Raw genomic sequence first — 22,791 nt, 5'->3', positions numbered from 1 at the left:
ATTAGTTTCCTCAGTTCCCAAAGGTTTAAGTATTGTTAAAAGAAAATGTGATGTAAAACAGTGGTGAACATACCTTTTCCCAACTACTTAGGCACGTGTTGCAGCCATGAAATTCTAAGTTAATTATTATTTGCAAAAAAAAATAAAGTTTTTGAGTTTGAACATCAAATATCTTGTCTTTGTAGTGCATTCAATCGAACATGGGTTGAAAAGGATTTGCAAAACATTGTATTCTGTTTATATTTACATCTATCACAATTTCCCAACTCATATGGACACGGGGTTTGTATATTAATGTTTGGAGGAGCCAGACCGGAGCAGTAGGATAGTAAGGGGGAAATAATTAAGACAGAGGTAAATTGCAGGGACAAGAGGGGTATAAGACAGAGAGACAACAACAACAATAATAACACCAGCAGCAGAAATTACGATATGTACAAATATGATAGTAAAGGTGACAGCAAAGAAGCAGTTAACGAAGTAAATATTAATAACACCAATACATATAGCACAATTTATAATGAATATTTAATAATTACCTCTCTTATAAACAATAAGGTTGTTTCAAATGAAACAAATCATATATGTAATGATACTTTAATTACAAAACAAAGCATATAAATGGAATGGAAGAAAGAGAATCAAGCATTTTTAACCTTGTAGATTGTTATAGTAACAATAGGTTCCATCCGTCTGTTTTCTACCGCTTCTCCCTTTCGGGGTCGCAGGGGGGGCTGGAGCCTATTTCAGCTGCATTAGGGCAGAAGACGGGGTACACTCTTGACAAGTCGCCACCTCATCGCAGGGCCAACACAGATAAGACAGACAACATTCACACTCACATTCACACACTATGGCCAATTTAGTGTTGCCAATAAACCTATCCCTAGGTTAAGCTTTACAATTTGCACTCGACATTTTATAATGCAAAAAAGAGCTGACAGAATATGAGATAAAAGACAAGATTTTATAATACTAAAATCTAGTGAAATTATCTGTAGCTAGTTAATTGTACTTGATAAGAGATCCTAAATTAAGATTTGCATATCAATAAATTGTCATGTTTTGTGGTCACTTTCTGTTTGGTTTTGGGCTCATTGTGCACTCTTGTTTGGTTTGTCACCATGACAACTCATAAGTTTCACCTGTTTTGTGTTCACGACTTACGCACCTGATTTGTTTTGACTCACGCACCTGTCAATCACTGCAACACCATTTAAGCCTGCAGTTGCCAGGCAGTCAGCCTGGCGACATCACCCTCTACACACTACTGTTTGCTCAATTCTTGCAATAGTTTCATTGAAGGTGGAAATTTTTTTTTTTTTCGTCTGATGCCCAACATGCTATTTTCCTCCTTGATAGGTATGTTGGCCATTTACATGTTCTTATTACATGTAATAAATGGAAATGGACATTTATTTGGTGTGTGAACCATATTGTCCAATACAGTCTATGATTTTGTCTAACTAAGATAGTATGTTCCTGCAACAAATGCTTAGGAGCAAAGCACCATCACACTAGTGTAGCTTAGCATTGTAGGCCGGTCAATGACACATCGACATATAGGCTTAGTGGGGAAATATATGCCCATTAGCCTGTATGCCGATGTGTCATCCAACTGACAGGGCAAAATATATTTTGGACAAATAAAACCTACTTGGATATAGGTAGTGTCAGTGCCTATTACCTTCTCAATATGCTGATACGCTTAGGAAATTTGTTCCAACATTAACACGGCTGGTACTGCATGTGCATCAGACACATACAGGGTGGTATTTGCTTGGCCCAATATAATGCATTAAATGTAATGGTTTGTGTATTGACATGGTAGTAGGCTGTACGATTTATGCATAATGTGTTTTTTTAACATGGGTTGGCTCATAAAATAGCACTCTGCAGTGAAAGATGGTGATGTGCGTACATGGAAAAGAATGCAGTGCGTCAGGTTAGATGCAACATGGGGTTATGCTGAACGAAATGTGGCGGTAATTTTATTGTTGGCCTTGCCATCAAAGTAGGCTTATGCCATATACTGTATATTATATATCCATCCATCCATCCATTTTGTACCGCTTATTTGGATGGTGGTCAGTGCGGTCAAACAAGACATTTTAGCAGAGTAATGCTAACAATCTGTCCAGACTACCGACGAAAATATTGCTGCGTAACTTTACAAATACATTTGGCTAATGGACATCAGTAAAATGTGGCATAATTACTTAGTAAACCCTCTTGCGGGAAAAACGAACAAGCAAAACCTACAGCGTAGGACTCGTCGATTGCCATTTGAATCCTTGGAGTAGGATTCGGCTATGTATCTGGCAACCTCAATTATGGAGAGTGGGAGGGGACTACAGAATTTTGACCGTGAATGCAGTACCGTTTTTGGCCACATCACTACACATGGCACCTTTAAATCAAGCATCCTCAGGATTTTGGAAAATCTTTTAACACAATTTTCTGTGTGTGGAAAACCGAAATATCTTATATTGTATAGTATTTAGAAAATACATATTTTCACATTTTTAAAGTAGAAATAAACACAATACATAGTGTTCATGCTAAAATTACGATTATCGTCTAGAGTCGTTGAGACAAAAAATAAGTAAATAGCTATGAAAACTTGGGAAATTGAAATATGTTTCAACCACATCCAATTATGGGATCCCGTAAAAGTCTGCGCTATTTCGCTGTACGACGGAGCCGCAACGGAACGGCGATGGCGATTGCCAAACGGAAGATGGCAGCAATCTCCCGCAGCCGATCCTCATTCAGTGGAAATTCGGGGTCAGTATCGTACTTATTACGCACCAGCTGTTTGATTGTTACGTGCATCTTAGTTGTAGTTTTCATCAACAAATTTAGAGACGTTGAAATCGCCATGTAGAATCGCTAATACTAATCAGTAGCATGTCAATAGCAAAGCCGATGTATATTAGCATCAAGCTAGCGCATTTTTGGAGACTTAACTTAAGTTTCGTTTTTTGAGTACATTTTTTTGTTGGCATTGAAAATTGCAACATTACCGAGAGGTAATTTGACTGAGTCTGTCGTGGCTGCATGTTATGTTTGCGGGGGGACTGTAGATGGCACAGACCACAAAGGGGCGTAGTTACTCTCTATGTTTTATTTATATATACCATATATATAAATACATAACAAAACAATAATATTAATTAAACAATAAGGGAATACAGTGTGATGAAATCCAAGTGTGTATGATGTGTGACAAAGTGTGGAATTAACTGTTGAGTGTTGCTGTAAGTGTTGAGCGAATATTTCGTCCGACCAGAGTGGCAAGGCAAGAAGGCAGTCTGTGGGCAAGTAAGCAGTCGGGGGCTGGAGAGAAGCAACGAGACCCATGTCCAAGTATGGGTCGAGAATCGAGGGAGGCAGTCCGGAGTCCAACAGGAAAGTCGAGGAACACAGCTCGATCACAAGAGACACAGGAAGTACTGCAGGAAACACAAGGAACATAAGACACAGGAACTGGGAAGACACAGAGAGAGAGAAAGTATGTGGGAGGGGAGCCAGAGATGCGATAGCTTACTGAATACAAAGAACTGATGATTACTTTCCGGCGCAGGATCTTAAGGACCACCGGTCTTTATACTGCTTGACTTCATCGTCCCAGATGCGCTGATTGCTGATCGCCTGCAGCCTTGCTGTTCACCTTGGAGACCTGCTGCCGTTAAGGGTAAGGCCTGGCGCGAGATTTACACCTTCTTCCCCCGGATTTTCAAGGAGCAGGGGCGTGTCCTGACACGCTGTCAGCAGAGGCGCCGGCAGAGCGTACAGCAGAGAGCATGCAGGATTGCGCATGCGCCGTGACACTGCCGTGATCACCAAGTGCTGAAGTGTGAACAGGCAACTGTGAGTGACGTCACCGGCAACCCAGGTACAATAAAATGTCACCGTTTTGTTTTAAGTTAACCGGTGCCTGGTAGGACCGGCGGGATTCGGTCGGAGCCAAAAAAAGTACTAGATGTTGGTACACATTCCTAGTTACACCCCTAATCAACACAGACAAATTTACTAAGTACAAAGTGCATTTTGGAGCACAATGAAAACAAACTTGTCCGCTAAAATCAGGACATGAATATTTTTAAAATCATAAAATTGTATTGTTTTTCAACCTTTTATTAGCCAAGGCACATTTTTCTCATTGATAAATCCAGAGGCACACAACCAGCAGAAAGTGTTAAAAATAAAACTCAGTAGTATCTTGACAATATAAAGTCCTTCTCGTCAAATACTTGACACAATTGTTCCATATGAATTTAAACCAAAAATTCCATAATAATCTTGTCTCAAAGTAGGCCCAAAAAGCACTTGCTCCCTGTTGCCACCTACTGATGTGGAAGAGTATTACATGTTTACCCGGCTGATATCTCGACAGCACAGACACTCAACAACGGCAAAGTATTTGCATGTTATAACCATTGGTTCGCGCAAAGTATTTTTTTGACTAATTTGGTCATATTGCATGAATGTCCACGGCACACCAGACGTGCTGAGTGTGCTGCGGCGCAGTGGTTGAAAAACACTGATTTACAGTCAAGATACAATAATTTAACAAATAGTAATGCATCCACTCAATAATTTAGGAATGTTTCGTATTAAATATCCATCAATGCATTTTCTACCGCTTAGGGTCGCGGGGTTGCTGGAGCCTATCCCAGCTGCCCTCAAACAAAAGTGCCTCTTTGAAACGTGAACGGCCTGCTACTACAACACATCTGCATGAACCGTTTGAATTCTGAGCCAATTTGTGTACCCCTCGTGTTACCCTCAAGCCCTCTTTACTCCGCGTTGAGCATTGCAGCGTGTGGTAATCATCGTGACAGGATTCTGCAACACATGTGACACCCCGACAGACTAGTCCTTTGAAACACGACAGTTACATCAGCAGCAAGAAGATCACTTACAAGACCAAATCACAGAGTACTACTCACTCAATCGGGGGGGTTCAAGATTTTAACTCTAAAAATGAAAATCAGAATGTCAACATCACAGTATGTTGCAATGGACAACTTAATACAACACGATAAAAATTAAAAAAAAACTTAATCTTACGTTTAGTAATGAACATTGATTTGCATTACTGACTGTGGTAGTGATACTTTGTTTCGTCCTTAGAGGCAACCCAACATGTTGAAAGAGCCATATTGGACCAAAATTACAAAAAACAAATCTGTCTTGAGCCGCAAATCGTTAAAAGCCTTATACAGGTGTTAAAAAGAAGGCAGCACGTTAAGTTAGTGTCTCAGAGGGTTAGATAACTCCTGGAAATGACTTGCTTAAAACTGCAAAAAGTATAGATGTGTGTGTCCAAGTTAAAGGAAAGGACAGGTTGTCTTACTCTAATGGATATATTGCAATCTTTGCAAGCTGGGTAACGTTTGTTGAGGTCTGGAACAACATGGCAGCGTTTGCTGTGGTCTGGAACAACATGGCACACATTTAGAAATGTGGCCAATATTACGTACAAATAATGTTTCATGAGACATGAAAATATAAATTAAATACACAGAGGACATAAGTAAAGGAAATTAAATGAACTCAAATATACCTACAAAAGAGGCATAATGATGCAATATGTAAACACAGCGAGTCTATATAAAGTTAAAGTACCAATGATTGTCACACACACACACATGTTAGCATGGATTATTAGCACTCCACGCAAGTCAATAACATCAATGAAGCTCACCTTTGTGCATAAAACGTGTGCGTGAATGCACAAGTTTTTTGTCTTTGAGTTGTCTTTGTCTTTGAGTTCTTTGTCTCATTTTGTCTACTGGACAAAAGGAGACAAAGAAGGAGTGGCATGAAACATGTCTTTTTATGGCAGCGACGGAGGAAGTTCTACATGTAAACCAACTATGGTGAGTTCAAGGACTGCCAAAAATAGTAGGACAAAAATGGCGCTGACCAAATACTGTCATCAGTGAAGCATTAACACAAAAGGGACGGCGTGGCGCAGTGGTAGAGTGGCCTTGCGCAACCCGAGGGTCCCTGGTTCAATCCCCGCCTAGTACCAACCTCGTCACGTCGGTTGTGTCCTGAGCAAGACACTTCACCCTTGCTCCTGATGGGTGCTGGTTAGCGCCTTGCATGGCAGCTCCCACCATCAGTGTGTGAATGTGTGTGTGAATGGGTAAATGTGGAAGTAGTGTCAAAGCGCTTTGGGTACGTTGAAGGTAGAAAAGCGCCATACAAGTACAACCCATTTACCGTATTAAACAGTGGGATTTCTAACAATTAGGAAGGTTTGTGTTATGTTTGTCCTCATACAGAAACATTATTAAAACAACAAATATATTTTTCCCCGTCTTTTTCCATTTTTGAAAAAGGGCGGTGCTAAAGAGCCGCATGCGGCTCGAGAGCTGTGGGTTAGCCTCACCATAAATATAAGCCAATACATGGAGTTTTCCAATTGTGGTTTTAAAAAAATATATATGACAAAAAAAAAAATATTTAAACATGTGTTTTAAGTCTCAGCACTAAACTGTCTGGCTGCAGTGCCCTCTGCTGGTTGTTCAGGGGAGTGTGCAGGTCACATTTATTTGTGCATCTGGTTTGTGGGAGGAATGTCTCATCGACACAAAAGCAAAAAATTCAATACAAATACAAAATCAAGCATATTTATATTCAAATCTCAAACATATTTACAAATTCACGTTTATTTATACAAATTCTTGAATTATTTGTATGTCACATTTTTATACTTATATATTATATTTGTATAGATTTTCAAATCTCAAATATATTTACAAATACACATTTATTTATACAAATTATTTATTTTTTTGTATATCACATTTGTATATTTAGTCATATATGCATATGTATTGATATCATATTGATATATCTAAGTTGATGTGAGACAATTTTATTTCCATACTTAAACATGATAGGTCATCTAACGTTTGACATTCACTAAGATTTCTGTGAGGCCATTTTACAAGTTATGCACGTAATATATGAATAAAAGTAGAGTTGTGATTCCTTCAGTACTCAATGCACAAACGAGAGACTTCTGGGACGTATGTAATAATATTGGTTAAAGCCTTTTGAAACGTTATGCTGTCAAAATAATCACTTAGCTGTAGTGTGAAACGTTAGAACGCAATGTAAACTATTTAAATCTAAGGCTCATAGCAAGACCAGCCAGCGAGCGCCTTGCTATCAATTTGTTTTGACTCTGCTGGCCTTTAGTGGCCAACTGTGGTAAGTGCAAGTATACAAATATTCCTTCTCAGTAATATCATTCAAATCATCCTTTAAACATAATGATATGCACTACTATAATTTAACCACAGTCATGTTGTTAGTTTAGTTTTTATGGCATAATATCTTATAATGTAGTGCTGTTTTTAGTTTAGTATTTCTTTATGTGTTTAAAACGTGTTCCTATCAGTTGCTATGCAGTTAGTACAATAAATATGTGTTATTTATACACATATTTTCTCACAGAGAAAAATCATAAAGTGTCTTGCATGGTTAAAATACAAACAATAAAATCATCAACAAAATCAAAAAGGACATTGCAAATAAAATAATACATATAAAAATAATTAATATATTAAATAATACAAAATGATGATAGAATATTACTGGGCAATAGTCTTCCTGGGGTCCATCAAACAAAACCATAACATGGAAACTGAAAACTCAACAATAAATAGAAAATACCCACAAGAATTATATACAGTCATTGTCAAAAATTTACATACACTTGTACAGAACATAATGTCATCATGGCTGTCTTCAGTTTCCAATCATTTTTATAACTCTTATTTTTTTGTGATAGAGTGATTGGAGCATGGGCTCCACGGTGGAAGAGGGGTTAGTGCGTCTGCCTCACAATACGAAGGTCCTGCAATCCTGGGTTCAAATCAAGGCTCGGGATCTTTCTGTGTGGAGTTTGCATGTTCTCCCAGTGAATGCGTGGGTTCCCTCCCGGTACTCCGGCTTCCTCCCACTTCCAAAGACATGCACCTGGGGATAGGTTGATTGGTCAACACTAAATTGGCCTTAGTGTGTGAATGTTGTCTGTCTATCTGTGTTGGCCCTGTGATGAGGAGGAGACTTGTCCAGGGTGTACCCCGCCTTCTGCCCGATTGTAGCTGAGATAGGCACCAGCACCCGCCACGACCCCAAAGGAAATAAGCGGTAGAAAATGGATGGATTGATGATTGGAGCACATACTTGTTGGTCACAAAAAGCATTCATGAAGTTTGGTTCTTTAATGAATTTATTATGGGTCTACTGAAAATGTGACCAAATCTACTGGGTCAAAAGTATGCATACAGGAATGTTAATATTTGGTTACATGCACTGTAAAAAAAAATTCTGTAAAAAAACGGTCATCTACTGGCAGCTATGACTGCCAGACGAAAACCATAAAATTTAAGTAAAACACTTTTAACTAAATAATGATCAAAAACATTATATTTACAGAAATTTTCATGAAACGTTTTGCGAAAAAATATCGTAATTTTACAGATTTTTACTAAATTATTAAGATCAACCACCTTTAATAAAGTGACGATGCAAACAGTTCTGCAGAAAAATACCTTTATTCTACAGAGTTTTTCCAAATTATTACGATCAACCAACTTAAATGAAGTGACAATGCTGGCAGTTGCACAGAAAATTAGCATTCTTTTACAGATTTTTTCTGAATTGTTAAGATCAGGGGTTTCAAACTCAATTCACCTGGGGGCCACTGGATTCCGAAACTACGTGAAAAGTGGATTCACCTTCTTTGAATGGCTATCCCGACCTAGCAACATATTTGCCAATCCTCCCGATTTTAATGAGAGACTTACTGTGACCCTCGCGAAGGATAGTCCCGATATCGACCGGATCTGTATTTTTAGGTGGTGCCGTGACAGCACTGTCCTCGTCGTCCTCAGCATCCTTTAGTCGCGTTCGCTCTTTCAACAAACAAGCAGCATGCCGACTGAGAAGCATGTTGTGCAAAGTTTCGTTGGTCATTCAACAATGACTGCAAGACATACTTGATCAACAGCCATACAGATCACACTGGCGGTGGCCGTGCAAACAAATATAACACTGTTACAAATATGCGCTATATTGTGAACCCACATCAAACAAGAATGACAAACACATTTCGGAAGAACATCTTCACTGTAACACAAAATAAACACAAAAGAACAAATACCCAGAATGCCCTGAAGCGCTAGTTTTCCTGGCTACACCTCCGCAACCACCAAACCCCGCCCACCTCAACCAACGCACGGAGGGGGGCGTGATGTGGGGTGGCGGCGGGGGTGTAGCGCTGCATGGCATTCTGGGTATTTGTTGTTTTGTGTTTATTTTGTGTTACGGTGAAGATGTTCTCCCAAAATGTGTTTGTCATTCTTGTTTGATGTGGATTCACAATGTGGCGCATATTTGTAACAGTCTTGAATTTGTTTGTACAGCCACCGTCAGTGTGACTTGTATGGCTGGTGGCTGTTGATCAAGTATGTCTTGCCGTCACCAACGTGTGTCATATTACAGAGAAAAATGTTTAATTGTTAGTATGAGCATAAACCTTTATATAACAGGCTACAAATATTTTTCAATTTGAATATAAAAATACACATAAATATTTTAAAAAAATAAGATTTTCCTTAAAATTACATATAAAACTGTTATATTTTAGTATGGACATAGACTTTTATATAACAAGCTACATATTAAATGAAAGTTAATTACTGTAATTTTACATGAGTTTGAAAGTAATTTGAGAAAATTATATGCATAATTAATTTGGTATTTTTCTGTTCAAAAAATAGAAATATACATAGTTTGTCATTACTGGCATATTACTTAAAATAACAGGCGGTTTGTTTATTTACAGATAATGTCTTCAATTCTACAGTTTTATAACCTATTTGAAAAAAATTGAAAAATTACAGTAGAAATTTAGAGTAAATTAACCATAAAAATAGGATTTTTTTTTTTTTACAGTGTGTCCCTTGACAAGTTTCACTGCAATAAGGCACTTTTGGTAGCCATCCACAAGCTTCTGGCAAGCTTCTGGTTGAATTTTCGACCACTCCTCTTGACAAAATTGGTGCAGTCCAGCTAAATTTGTCGGTTTTCTGACATGGACTTGTTTATTCAGAATTGTCCACACGTTTAAGTCAGGACTTTGGGAAGGCCACTTTCTAAAACCTTAATTTTAGCCTGATTTTGCCATTCCTTTACCACTTTTGACGTGTCTTTGGGGTCATTGTCCTGTTGGAACACCCAACTGTGCCCAAGACCCAACCTCTAGGCTCATTAATTTAAAAGTTAAAATTAAAGTATCAATTATTGTCACAAACACACTAGGTGTGGTGAAATTAACCTCTGCATTTGACCCATCCCCTTGTTCACCCCTTGGGACGTGAGGGGAACAATGAACAGCAGCTTGTGGACGCGCCCGGGAATAATTTCAGGTTGTCATCATATCACACACATAGACAAAGATAAGACCTTCTGGATAAAAGTTCTGTGGTCAGATGAAACAAAAATTGAGCTGTTTGGCCATAATACCCAGCAATATGTTTGGTGGAGAAAAGGTAAAGCCTACCGTCAAGCATGGTGGTGGTAGTATTAGATAGATAGATAGATAGATAGATAGATAGATAGTACTTTATTGATTCCTTCAGGAGAGTTCCTTCAGGAAAATTGAAATTCCAGCAGCAGTGTACAGAGTTGAGATCAATTACGCTCTGGGCCTGTTTTGCTGCCAATGGAAATGATGTTTTACAGAGAGTAAATGGGACAATGAAAAAGGAGAATTACTCCAAATTCTTCAGGACAACCTAAAATCATCAGCCCCGAGGTTGGGTCTTGGGCACAGTTGGGTGTTCCAACAGGACAATGACCCCAAACACATGCCAAAAGTGGTAAAGGAATGGCTAAATCAGGCTAGAATTAAGATTTTAGAATGGCCTTCCCAAAGTCCTGACTTAAATGTGTGGACAATGCTGAAGAAACAAGTCCATGACAGAAAACCAACATATTTAGCTGAACTGCATCATTTTTGTCAAGAGGAGTGGTCAAAAATTTGCCGTATTACAGTGAAACTTGCCAAGTGACATGTAACCAAATATTAACATTGCTGTTTTTATACATTTGACCCAGCAAATTTGGTCACATTTTCAGCATTTTCATAAAAGAACCAAACTTAATGAATGTTTTTTGTGACAAACAGTATGTGCTCCAATCAGTCTATCACAAACAAATAATAAAAGTTGTATAAATTATTGGAAACTCAAGACTGTACATTTAAATACAATTCTACAATACATCCATTAAAGAGTTCAAGTTTTATGCTCACATGCAGTGAGCATAAAACATGTAGAGAAGCTGTTAATACAAAAGCAGGTTTTTCTCTTGCTGAAAATGGTAAATGGGTTATACTTGTATAGGGCTTTTGTACCTTCAAAGTTCTCAAAGCACTTTGATACTATTTCCACATTCACCCATTTACACACTAATGGCAGAAAGCTGCCATGCAAGGCGCTAACCACGACCCTTCAGGAGCAAGGGTGAGGTGCTCAAGGACACAATGGACATGATTCGAATGGCGGAAGCTGGAATCAAACCAGGCACTCTCAAGTTGCTGGCACTGTTGCTGTACCATCTGCCCCACGCCGCAAAGCCAAAATATTAATTCTACAGAAAAAGTTTAATTTATTCTACTAAATAGATTTTGAATTATTTAACAGCAATGATAAATGTAAAAACAATAAAGACAGTCAATAAGTAGAATGTTATGTAATAGTGTATAACTCTATTGATAAATAATGTTTTATAATGTATTAATACTAAATAAATTATATAATCCATACATTCCTATCTCTAATACGTAACTTATATAGAGAAGAAAAAAAATTGTATGTATTGTGTATATATGTATACATGTAAATGTACTGTATGTGCGTGTGCGTGTGTGTGTGTGTGTGTGTGTGTATGTGTGTGTATTAGGGGTGTAACAGTACACAAAAATTTCGGTTCGGTATGTACCTCGGTTTAGAGGTCACGGTTCGGTTCATTATCGGTACAGTAAGAAAACAACAAAAAAAATGTTACCAAATTTGTAAACATTGGCTTTATCCTTTAAACATTGCGAACACTATAATAAATCTGCCCACGTTAATCCACATTAAACTGCCTCAACTTGTTGCTTTGATTCAATAAAATGACAAAACCTTTCTTCTACATATAAAAAGTGCAACATTAAACAGTTTTAAGTCAACTCATCATGTTTAATTTATTACAGCCTTTGGGGAAGCCTGTGGTTGATTTTTATTATGTAAAAGTTGTATTTTTATCAACATGTGATAGCAGGGACCCTGCCATTCAAAACTAGGCTGCTACATTACTAATGATTTTTGTAACTATTGCTGAAAAAATAGCACAAATGCAATAGGAAGGACTATTCATCCCTGAACACCATGGAGTTCATGTAAGCTTAATGATGCACTTACATTATTATATCACTATAATACACACACAAACACACACACACAGGCACGCACACACGCACACACACATACACACTCACCGCACAATGAGCTAACAAACATACCGCAAAATGAACTAACGTTACGCTAAAAGGTAATTAGTCTTCACCTCAAGCCAGGACTGAGAGCGAGCTGAGCTGCAGTTTGTTTCTAGATCATCATCTAGAAGGTTGACTGGGAGGTGTTTATTATAATTTGGGGAGAGTCCGCTGCTCACCTGCTAAACACCTATCTGCTCAACGCTGAAGCGCTGACTACTTGAGCTCTGAATACGCACTGCTGATTGGCTGTTACCGCTATGGTTGTAACTAATCAGACGGTTGTGTGGGTGGGACAATGCTGGGTGCTGCATAGGAGACAGAGGCAGAACAGAGCGGAGCAGCTTGTTAAGACTTTGGCTTGGGCGGCTACTTCATATGTTCGTGTGGAAACTCGTTTGGTACACCTCTGAACCAAACCGGAACCCCCGTACCTAAACGGTTCAATACAAATATACGTACCGTTACACCCCTATATATATATATACACATATATACTTATAGATAGATGGATAGATATGACCAAATAAGTTTTCCTCCAGAAGGTCTAATCTTTGTCCATGGGGTCAGATGAAACAAAAATTTAGCTGTTTGGCAACAATACCCAGCAATATGTTTGGAGGAGAAAAGGTGAGGCCTTTAATCCCAGGAACACCACCCTACTGTCAAGCATTGTGGTGGTAGTATCAAGCTCTGGGCCTGTTTTGCTGCCAATGAAACTAGTGCTTTACAAAGAGTAAATGAGACAGCCATGACATTATATTCTTTACAAATCTATGTAAACTTATATATATATATATATATATATATATATATATATATATATATATATATAAATATATATATATATATCCATCCATCCATCCATCCATCCATCCATCTTCTTCCGCTTATCCGAGGTCGGGTCGCGGGGGCAGCAGCCTAAACAGGAAAGCCCAGACTTCCCTCTCCCCAACCACTTCGTCTAGCTCTTCCCGGGGGATCCCGAGGCGTTCCCAGGCCAGCCGGGAGACATAGTCTTCCCAACGTGTCCTGGGTCTTCCCCGTGGCCTCCTACCGGTTGGACGTGCCCTAAACACCTCCCTCGGGAGGCGTTCGGGTGGTATCCTGACCAGATGCCCGAACCACCTCATCTGGCTCCTCTCGTTGTGGAGGAGCAGCGGCTTTACTTTGAGTTCCTCCCGGATGACAGAGCTTCTCACCCTATCTCTAAGGGAGAGCCCCGCCACACGGCGGAGGAAACTCATTTTGGCCGCTTGTACCCGTGATCTTATTCTTTTGGTCATGACCCAAAGCTCATGACCATAGGTGAGGATGGGAACGTAGATCGACCGGTAAATTGAGAGCTTTGCCATCCGGCTCAGCTCCTTCTTCACCACAACGGATCGGTACAACGTCCGAATTACTGAAGACGCCGCACCGATCCGCCTGTCGATCTCACGATCCACTCTTCCCCCACTCGTGAACAAGACTCCTAGGTACTTGAACTCCTCCACTTGGGGCAGGGTCTCCTCCCCAACCCGGAGATGGCACTCCACCCTTCTCCGGGAGAGAACCATGGACTCGGATTTGGAGGTGCTGATTCTCATTCCGGCCGCTTCACACTCGGCTGCGAACCGATCCAGTGAGAGCTGAAGATCCTGGCCAGATGAAGCCAACAGGACCACATCGTCTGCAAAAAGCAGAGACCTAATCCCGCGGCCACCAAACCGGAACCCCTCAATGCCTTGACTGCGCCTAGAAATTCTGTCCATAAAAGTTATGAACAGAATCGGTGACAAAGGGCAGCCTTGGCGGAGTCCAACCCTCACTGGAAACGTGTCCGACTTACTGCCAGCAATGCGGACCAAGCTCTGACACTGATCGTACAAGGATCGGACTGCCACAATAAGACAGTCCGATACCCCATACTCTCTGAGCACCCCCCACAGGACTTCCCGAGGGACACGGTCGAATGCCTTCTCCAACTCCACAAAGCACATGTAGACTGGTTGGGCAAACTCCCATGCACCCTCAAGAACCCTGCCGAGAGTATATAGCTGGTCCACAGTTCCACGACCAGGACGAAAACCACACTGTTCCTCCTGAATCCGAGGTTCGACTATCCGGCGTAACCTCCTCTCCAGTACACCTGAATAAACCTTACCGGGAAGGCTGAGGAGTGTGATCCCACGATTGTTGGAACACCCCCTCCGGTCCCCCTTCTTAAAGAGAGGGACCACCACCCCGGTCTGCCAATCCAGAGGTACCGCCCCCGATATCCACGCGATGCTGCAAAGTCTTGTCAACCAAGACAGCCCCACAGCATCCAGAGCCTTAAGGAACTCCGGGCGGGTCTCATCCACCCCTGGGGCCTTGCCACCGTGGAGCTTTTTAACTACCTCAGCAACCTCAGCCCCAGAAATAGGAGAGTCCACAACAGATTCCCCAGGCACTACTTCCTCATAGGAAGACGTGTTGGTGGGATTGAGGAGGTCTTCGAAGTATTCCCTCCACTTATCCACAACATCCGCAGTTGAGGTCCGCAGAACACCATCCGCACCATACACGGTGTTGACAGTGCACTGCTTCCCCTTCCCGAGGCGGCGGACGGTGGTCCAGAATCGCTTCGAAGCCGTCCGGAAGTCATTTTCCATGGCTTCCCCAAACTCTTCCCATGTCCGAGTTTTTGCCTCTGCGACCGCTGAAGCTGCACACCGCTTGGCCTGTCGGTACCTGTCCACTGCCTCTGGAGTCCTATGAGCCAAAAGAACCCGATAGGACTCCTTCTTCAGCTTGACGGCATCCCTCACCGCTGGTGTCCACCAAGGGGTTTTAGGATTTCCGCCTCGACAGGCACCAACTACCTTGCGGCCACAGCTCCGATCAGCCGCCTCGACAATAGAGGTGCGGAACATGGTCCACTCGGACTCAATGTAGAGCACCTCCCTCGTGACATGTTCAAAGTTCCTCCGGAGGTGGGAATTGAAACTTTCTCTGACAGGAGACTCTGCCAGACGTTCCCAGCAGATCCTCACAATGCGTTTGGGCCTCCCAGGTCTGTCCGGCATCCTCCCCCACCATCGCAGCCAACTCACCACCAGGTGGTGATCGGTAGAAAGCTCCGCCCCTCTCTTTACCCAAGTGTCCAAAACATGAGGCCGCAAATCCGATGACACAACTACAAAGTCGATCATGGAACTGTGGCCTAGGGTGTCCTGGTGCCAAGTGCACATATGGACACCCTTATGTTTGAACATGGTGTTTGTTATGGACAAACTGTGACGAGCACAGAAGTCCAATAACAAAACACCACTCGGGTTCAGATCCGGGCGGCCATTCTTCCCAATCACGCCTCTCCAGGTTTCACTGTCGTTACCAACATGAGCGTTGAAGTCCCCCAGCAGAACAAGGGAATCATCCGAGGGAGCACTCTCCAGTACTCCCTCGAGTGTACCCAAAAAGGGTGGGTACTCTGAACTGTTGTTTGAACTGTTCTTTGATTGCAATAGAAAATGTATGTTTCATGTATTGTAAGATTTTTTTGTGTGTTAAAATAAGGCCAAATAATGCCCTTTTTATAGTTTCCTCTATTTAGAAAAGTATCAAAATACATTTTGGTACCGGTACAAATATTTTGGTATAGTGTTCATGTATAAGATCTAGGGCAGCCAATTATGGCCAAAGTAATAATTAAATTTATTGTTATCAATATTGAAATCATGATTACTGATTAAGTAAAGCAGTGTTGGAGTGTGAATGTAATACCATCATGACATTTCCATCCATCCGTTTTCTACCGCTTGTCTCTTTCGGGGTCGCGGGGGGTGCTGGAAACTATCCTAGCTGCATTCGGGCGGAAGGCGGGTTACACCCTGGACAAGTTGCCACCTCATCACAGGGCCAACAGAGACAGGCACAATAGGGTTGTCCCGATACCAAAATATTTGTACCGGTACCAAAATGTATTTTGATTCTTTTCTAAATAGAGGAAACTATAAAAAGGGCATTATTTGGCCTTATTTTAACACAAAAAAAAATCTTACAATCCATGAAACATACATTTTCTATTGCAATCAAAGAAATATTTTGTCATTAAATAAAACAGTGAACATACTAGACAACTTGTCTTTTAGTAGTAAGTAAACAAACAAAGGCTCCTATTTGGACATATGCAGTAACATATTGTGTCATTCCTCCCACTTGAGAAGTAATACTTGTATTAGTTTTTGGATGTGCACATTTAAAGGGTAACTGCGCTGGTTTTTTGCCCATTATTCACAATCTTTATGTGGGACAAAAACACACATCTTTCCCTTTTCCGTGTTGTAAATCGTGAAAAATTGCAAGAGGCACCTAATGCAGTTACGCAATACAGGTAATGAGGAGTCGTCTATTCCACCTAAAAAGCCCTATAAAAACATTCAAAAACTGCTATTTTAACAAGAGTGCGTTCACTTTCTGCAGCAGTTGTGCGTTTCCCCCACCATCCATACATCCATGCTATAATATCCAAGTCACAATGGACGTCTTGCTGTGTGCATGTGCTTACCTAATGCAGCATTCTTCACATTCAGTTCACATTCACTCCATTTTTTTTTTGTTGCACCATATTAACTTAAACAAAGAGTGTCCAAACAAAAGACAGTTACACAATGTCCGACCCCTGCAGGAAGTGCAGGCTGGCCGACAGCCAGACACTCACTTGGAGATTGAATAGGTACATCATGCTCCAACTATAACATCAGGGAGGGGATTTATTGAAGTGGGCATTTTGGAGACTGGGAAATGGTTTTATTAAAAGGTGTTTTCATGATGACTATAGTTTAAAAAAAAGAAACACCTAAAGGTGTTGACTTGTTTTATCATCACGTACATGGATACTGTACATGCCACTTGGCCAGGTCGGTTTGGTAAACCAGACTTTTCATCCCTATGAGTGTTAACCTGATTTAAAAAAAGGGCAAACAAGTTTGTAGATCAGTGGGTCTTAACCTTGTTGGAAGTACCGAACCCCACCAGTTTCATATGCGCATTCACCGAATCCTTCTTTAGTGAAAAATAAAATGTTTTTTTTTTTTTTCAAATTCAAGAAAAACTTATGTTTTTTTAATTGGTGCATAAACATCACCTTGTTCACAGAACAAAACCAACACAGTGCATGATTTCACAACAAATTACACACCTTACACACATTACCATGAATTGATTAACGCGGACCCCGACTTAAACAAGTTGGAAATCCTATTCGGGTGTTACCATTTAGTGGTCAATTGTACAGAATATGTACTGTATTGTTTAAACTCTACTGTTTCATATAATGTATTCTCTTCCTTTGCAATCTGCTAGTAAAAGTTTCAATCAATCAGTCAAAAAACCCGCAAATCAGATGTAAAATTAGAGGGAACATTGTTTGGGGGTATCCATAATACGACGACAGGGAGAAGTTTTTATTTCCACGATAATTCGGATGTGTCAATGCTTCCGTGGCGGAGGCTCCGCCGGACCCCTGAGGCCGACTCACCGAACCCCTAGGGTTCGATCGAACCCAGGTTAAGAACCACTGTTGTAGATAGATAGATAGATAGATAGATAGATAGATAGATAGATAGATAGATAGATAGATAGTACTTTATTATTCCTTCTGTCAGAGTTACTTTGTGACGAACCCCAAGATGTAGAGATGGAGGCAGGCATGGCGTGAGAAAACATGATTTAATAAAAATACTAAAACAAGAACGAACCAAATGGATACAACAAAAAGCGCGCACGAGGCGGATAACAAACAAAAAGGGCTAGCGTGGAAGCTAGCAGGTGTCGAGCAAGAAACAGAAGTCGTACTTATAATATGAAAAACAAACTTGGAAGCAGGGAACAAAAGACAATAAGCTACAAACCACTATCAAATATAGCTTACCGCAACGCTGCTTTGACACGATATGATACGACACGACATGACAGGTAGCAACGACACGAGAGCGACATTAATCCGGCACTGACTGGAGGACAAAAGCATAAATAGGAGTGGGCTGATTGACACCAGGTATGGCCAGGTGCCAATCAGCCACAGCTGAGGGGAAACAGCGCCCAGGGAAAAACACAGGCAACAGACAAAATAAGAGCATTGACAGGAAGCACTACACACACAGAGCAAACAAAGACAAATGCAGAGGAAAAAACTAAAACATAGACAAACGGTCAGGGGTATGCCTGACATCTTCAGGAGAGTTCCCTCAGGAAAATTAAAATTCCAGCAGCAGTGTACAGAATATTAGTGCCCCTCCAATGGGCTCACCACCCATAGCAGGGGCCATAGAGGTCGGGTGCATTGTGAGCTGGGCGACAGCCGAAGGCAGGGCACTTGGCGGTCCGATCCTCGGCTACAGAAGCTAGCTCTTGGGACGTGGAACGTCACGTCACTGGGGGGGAAAGAGACTGAGCTAGTGCGCGAAGTCGAGAAATTCCGGCTGGATATAGTCGGACTCACTTCGACGCACAGCAAGGGCTCTGGAACCACTTCTCTCGAGAGGGATTGGACCCTCCTCCACTCTGGCGTTGCCGGCAGTGAGAGGCAACGGGCTGGGGTGGCAATTCTTGTTCCCCCCCGGCTCAAAGCCTGTACGTTGGAGTTCAACCCGGTGGACGAAAGGGTAGCCTCCCTCCGCCTTCGGGTGGGGGGACGGGTCCTGACTGTTGTTTGTGCTTATGCACCAAACAGCAGTTCAGAGTACCCACCCTTTTTGGGTACACTCGAGGGAGTACTGGAGAGTGCTCCCTCGGATGATTCCCTTGTTCTGCTGGGGGACTTCAACGCTCATGTTGGTAACGACAGTGAAACCTGGAGAGGCGTGATTGGGAAGAATGGCCGCCCGGATCTGAACCCGAGTGGTGTTTTGTTATTGGACTTCTGTGCTCGTCACAGTATCGGGTCATTTTGGCTCATAGGACTCCGGAGGCAGTGGACAGGTACCGACAGGCCAAGCGGTGTGCAGCTTCAGCGGTCACGGAGGCAAAAACTCGGACATGGGAAGAGTTCGGGGAAGCCTTGGAAAACGACTTCCGGACGGCTTCGAAGCGATTCTGGACCACCGTCCGCCGCCTCAGGAAGGGGAAGCAGTGCACTATCAACACCGTGTATGGTGCGGATGGTGTTCTGCTGACCTCGACTGTGGACGTTGTGGATAGGTGGAAGGAATACTTCGAAGACCTCCTCAATCCCACCAACACGTCTTCCTATGAGGAAGCAGTGCCTGGGGAATCTGTGGTGAACTCTCCTATTTCTGGGGCTGAGGTCACTGAGGTAGTTAAAAAGCTCCTCGGTGGCAAGGCCCCAGGGGTGGACGAGATCCGCCCGGAGTTCCTTAAGGCTCTGGATGCTGTGGGGCTGTCTTGGTTGACAAGACTTTGCAGCATCGCGTGGACATCGGGGGCGGTACCCCTGGATTGGCAGACCGGGGTGGTGGTTCCTCTCTTTAAGAAGGGGGACCGGAGGGTGGGTTCCAACTATCGTGGGATCACACTCCTCAGCCTTCCCGGTAAGGTTTATTCAGGTGTACTGGAGAGGAGGCTACGTCGGATAGTCGAACCTCGGATTCAGGAGGAACAGTGTGGTTTTCGTCCTGGTCGTGGAACTGTGGACCAGCTATATACTCTCGGCAGGGTTCTTGAGGGTGCATGGGAGTTTGCCCAACCAGTCTACATGTGCTTTGTGGACTTGGAGAAGGCATTCGACCGTGTCCCTCGGGAAGTCCTGTGGGGAGTGCTCAGAGAGTATGGGGTATCGGACTGTCTTATTGTGGCGGTCCGTTCCCTGTACGATCAGTGCCAGAGCTTGGTCCGCATTGCTGGCAGTAAGTCGAACACATTTCCAGTGAGGGTTGGACTCCGCCAAGGCTGTCCTTTGTCACCGATTCTGTTCATAACTTTTATGGACAGAATTTCTAGGCGCAGTAAAGGCATTGAGGGGTTCCGGTTTGGTAACCGCAGGATTAGGTCTCTGCTTTTTGCAGATGATGTGGTCCTGATGGTTTCATCTGACCGGGATCTTCAGCTCTCGCTGGATCGGTTCGCAGCCGAGTGTGAAGCGACCGGAATGAGAATCAGCACCTCCAAGTCCGAGTCCATGGTTCGCGCCCGGAAAAGGGTGGAGTGCCATCTCCGGGTTGGGGAGGAGACCCTGCCCCAAGTGGAGGAGTTCAAGTACCTAGGAGTTTTGTTCACGGGTGAGGGAAGAGTGGATCGTGAGATCGACAGGCGGATCGGTGCGGCGTCTTCAGTAATGCGGACGTTGTACCGATCCGTTGTGGTGAAGAAGGAGCTGAGCCGGAAGGCAAAGCTCTCAATTTACCGGTCGATCTACGTTCCCATCCTCACCTATGGTCATGAGCTTTGGGTCATGACCGAAAGGATAAGATCACGGGTACAAGCGGCCGAAATGAGTTTCCTCCGCCGTGTGGCGGGGCTCTCCCTTAGAGATAGGGTGAGGAGCTCTGCCATCCGGGAGGAACTCAAAGTAAAGCCGCTGCTCCTTCACATCGAGAGGAGCCAGATGAGGTGGTTCGGGCATCTGGTCAGGATGCCACCCGAACGCCTCCCTAGGGAGGTGTTTAGGGCACGTCCAACCGGTAGGAGGCCACGGGGAAGACCCAGGACACGTTGGGAAGACTATGTCTCCCGGCTGGCCTGGGAACGCCTCGGGATCCCCCGGGAAGAGCTAGACGACGTGGCTGGGGAGAGGGAAGTCTGGGTTTCCCTGCTTAGGCTGTTGCCCCCGCGACCCGACCTCGGATAAGCGGAAGATGATGGATGGATGGATGGATGGATGTAAAAAGTAAAAAGTAAATAATGGGGGTATAAATGGAAACAAAATAAAAAAATATTACAATAAGAAAAAAGATAAAAAGCAACACTGGGAATAAAAATATAACAGTAATATAAGAACATTCAGTCAGTAAAAAGATAACACCATTTTTTGGGGTTCAAACAATACTGAAGCATCGATGCAATATGAAACACAGAGCAATACTGTGAACCTCAATACCTAGATATGTGTGTGCCACTTTAAGAAAAAACATGTGACCGATACAGCTGCAGTGAAGCACACAAACTGTGTTTATCAGGAAGCGCCTCTTTTGCCCCACTGGGTTCAGCTCGTACTGAAAGAAGTCAGACAAATGGTGTGCTGCATTTAATATTGGTTTTCATCACCAACATCGATCCAACTGGAACATAAAAAAAGGTGTCAAGTGTGGTATCACTTTGATCTTATAGCGCCTTTTCTCAGTGGCAGGGCCCAGACTGTGGAACGACCTTCCATTATCTATTAGGTCCTCCTTGTCTCTGAGGCGATTTAAATCTAGGTTAAAAACATATTTTTTCTTACTGGCGTTCAAATTCAATCATGCAAGATATGATGGTCGGTTTTTTTGGGGTTTTTTTTAATCATTTAAATATTTTTCATTACATTTTAGTATTGTAGGTGATATACTTATTTTAAGGTATATTTTACTACTGTATTTATACATATATATGTATATGCATGCATGTGTACACATGTTATAGATGTGTGTGTGTGTGTGTGTGTGTGTGTGTGTGTGTGTGTGTGTGTGTGAGTGTGTGTGTGTGTGTGTGTGTGTGTGTGTGTGTGTGTGTGTGTGTGTGTGTGTGTGTGTGTGTGTGTGTGTGTGTGTGTGTGTGTGTGTGTGTGTGTGAATGTATATATGTATATATATATATATATATATATATATATATATACACACACAGTACAGGCCAAACATTTAGACACACCTCATTTCAGTACGTTTTCTTTATTTTCATGACTATTTACATTGCAGATGGTCACTGAAGGCATCAAAACTTTGACACCTATGAAGTGAAAACAATTTCAGGTGACTACCTCTTGAATCTCATGGAGAGAATGCAAAGAGTGTGCAAGGCAGCAATCAGAGCATAGGGTGGCTATTTTGAAGAAACTAGAATATAAAACATGTTTTCAGTTATTTCACCTTTTTTTTGTTAAGTACAGAACTCCACATGTGTCCATTCATAGTTTTGATGCCTTCAATGTAAACACATTGAATGAGATGGTGTGTCCAAACTTTTGGTCTGTACTGAATATGTATGTATGTATGTATGTATGTATGTATGTATGTATGTATGTACGTACGTACGTATGTATGCATGTATGTTTTATTTTTTTATTTAGTTTTTTTCAAAAGATATACTGTATGTACATT

Source organism: Nerophis ophidion, linkage group LG03, assembly GCF_033978795.1.
Source record: "Nerophis ophidion isolate RoL-2023_Sa linkage group LG03, RoL_Noph_v1.0, whole genome shotgun sequence".
NCBI lineage: Eukaryota > Metazoa > Chordata > Actinopteri > Syngnathiformes > Syngnathidae > Nerophis > Nerophis ophidion.
Note: the sequence above shows the minus strand (reverse complement) of the source record.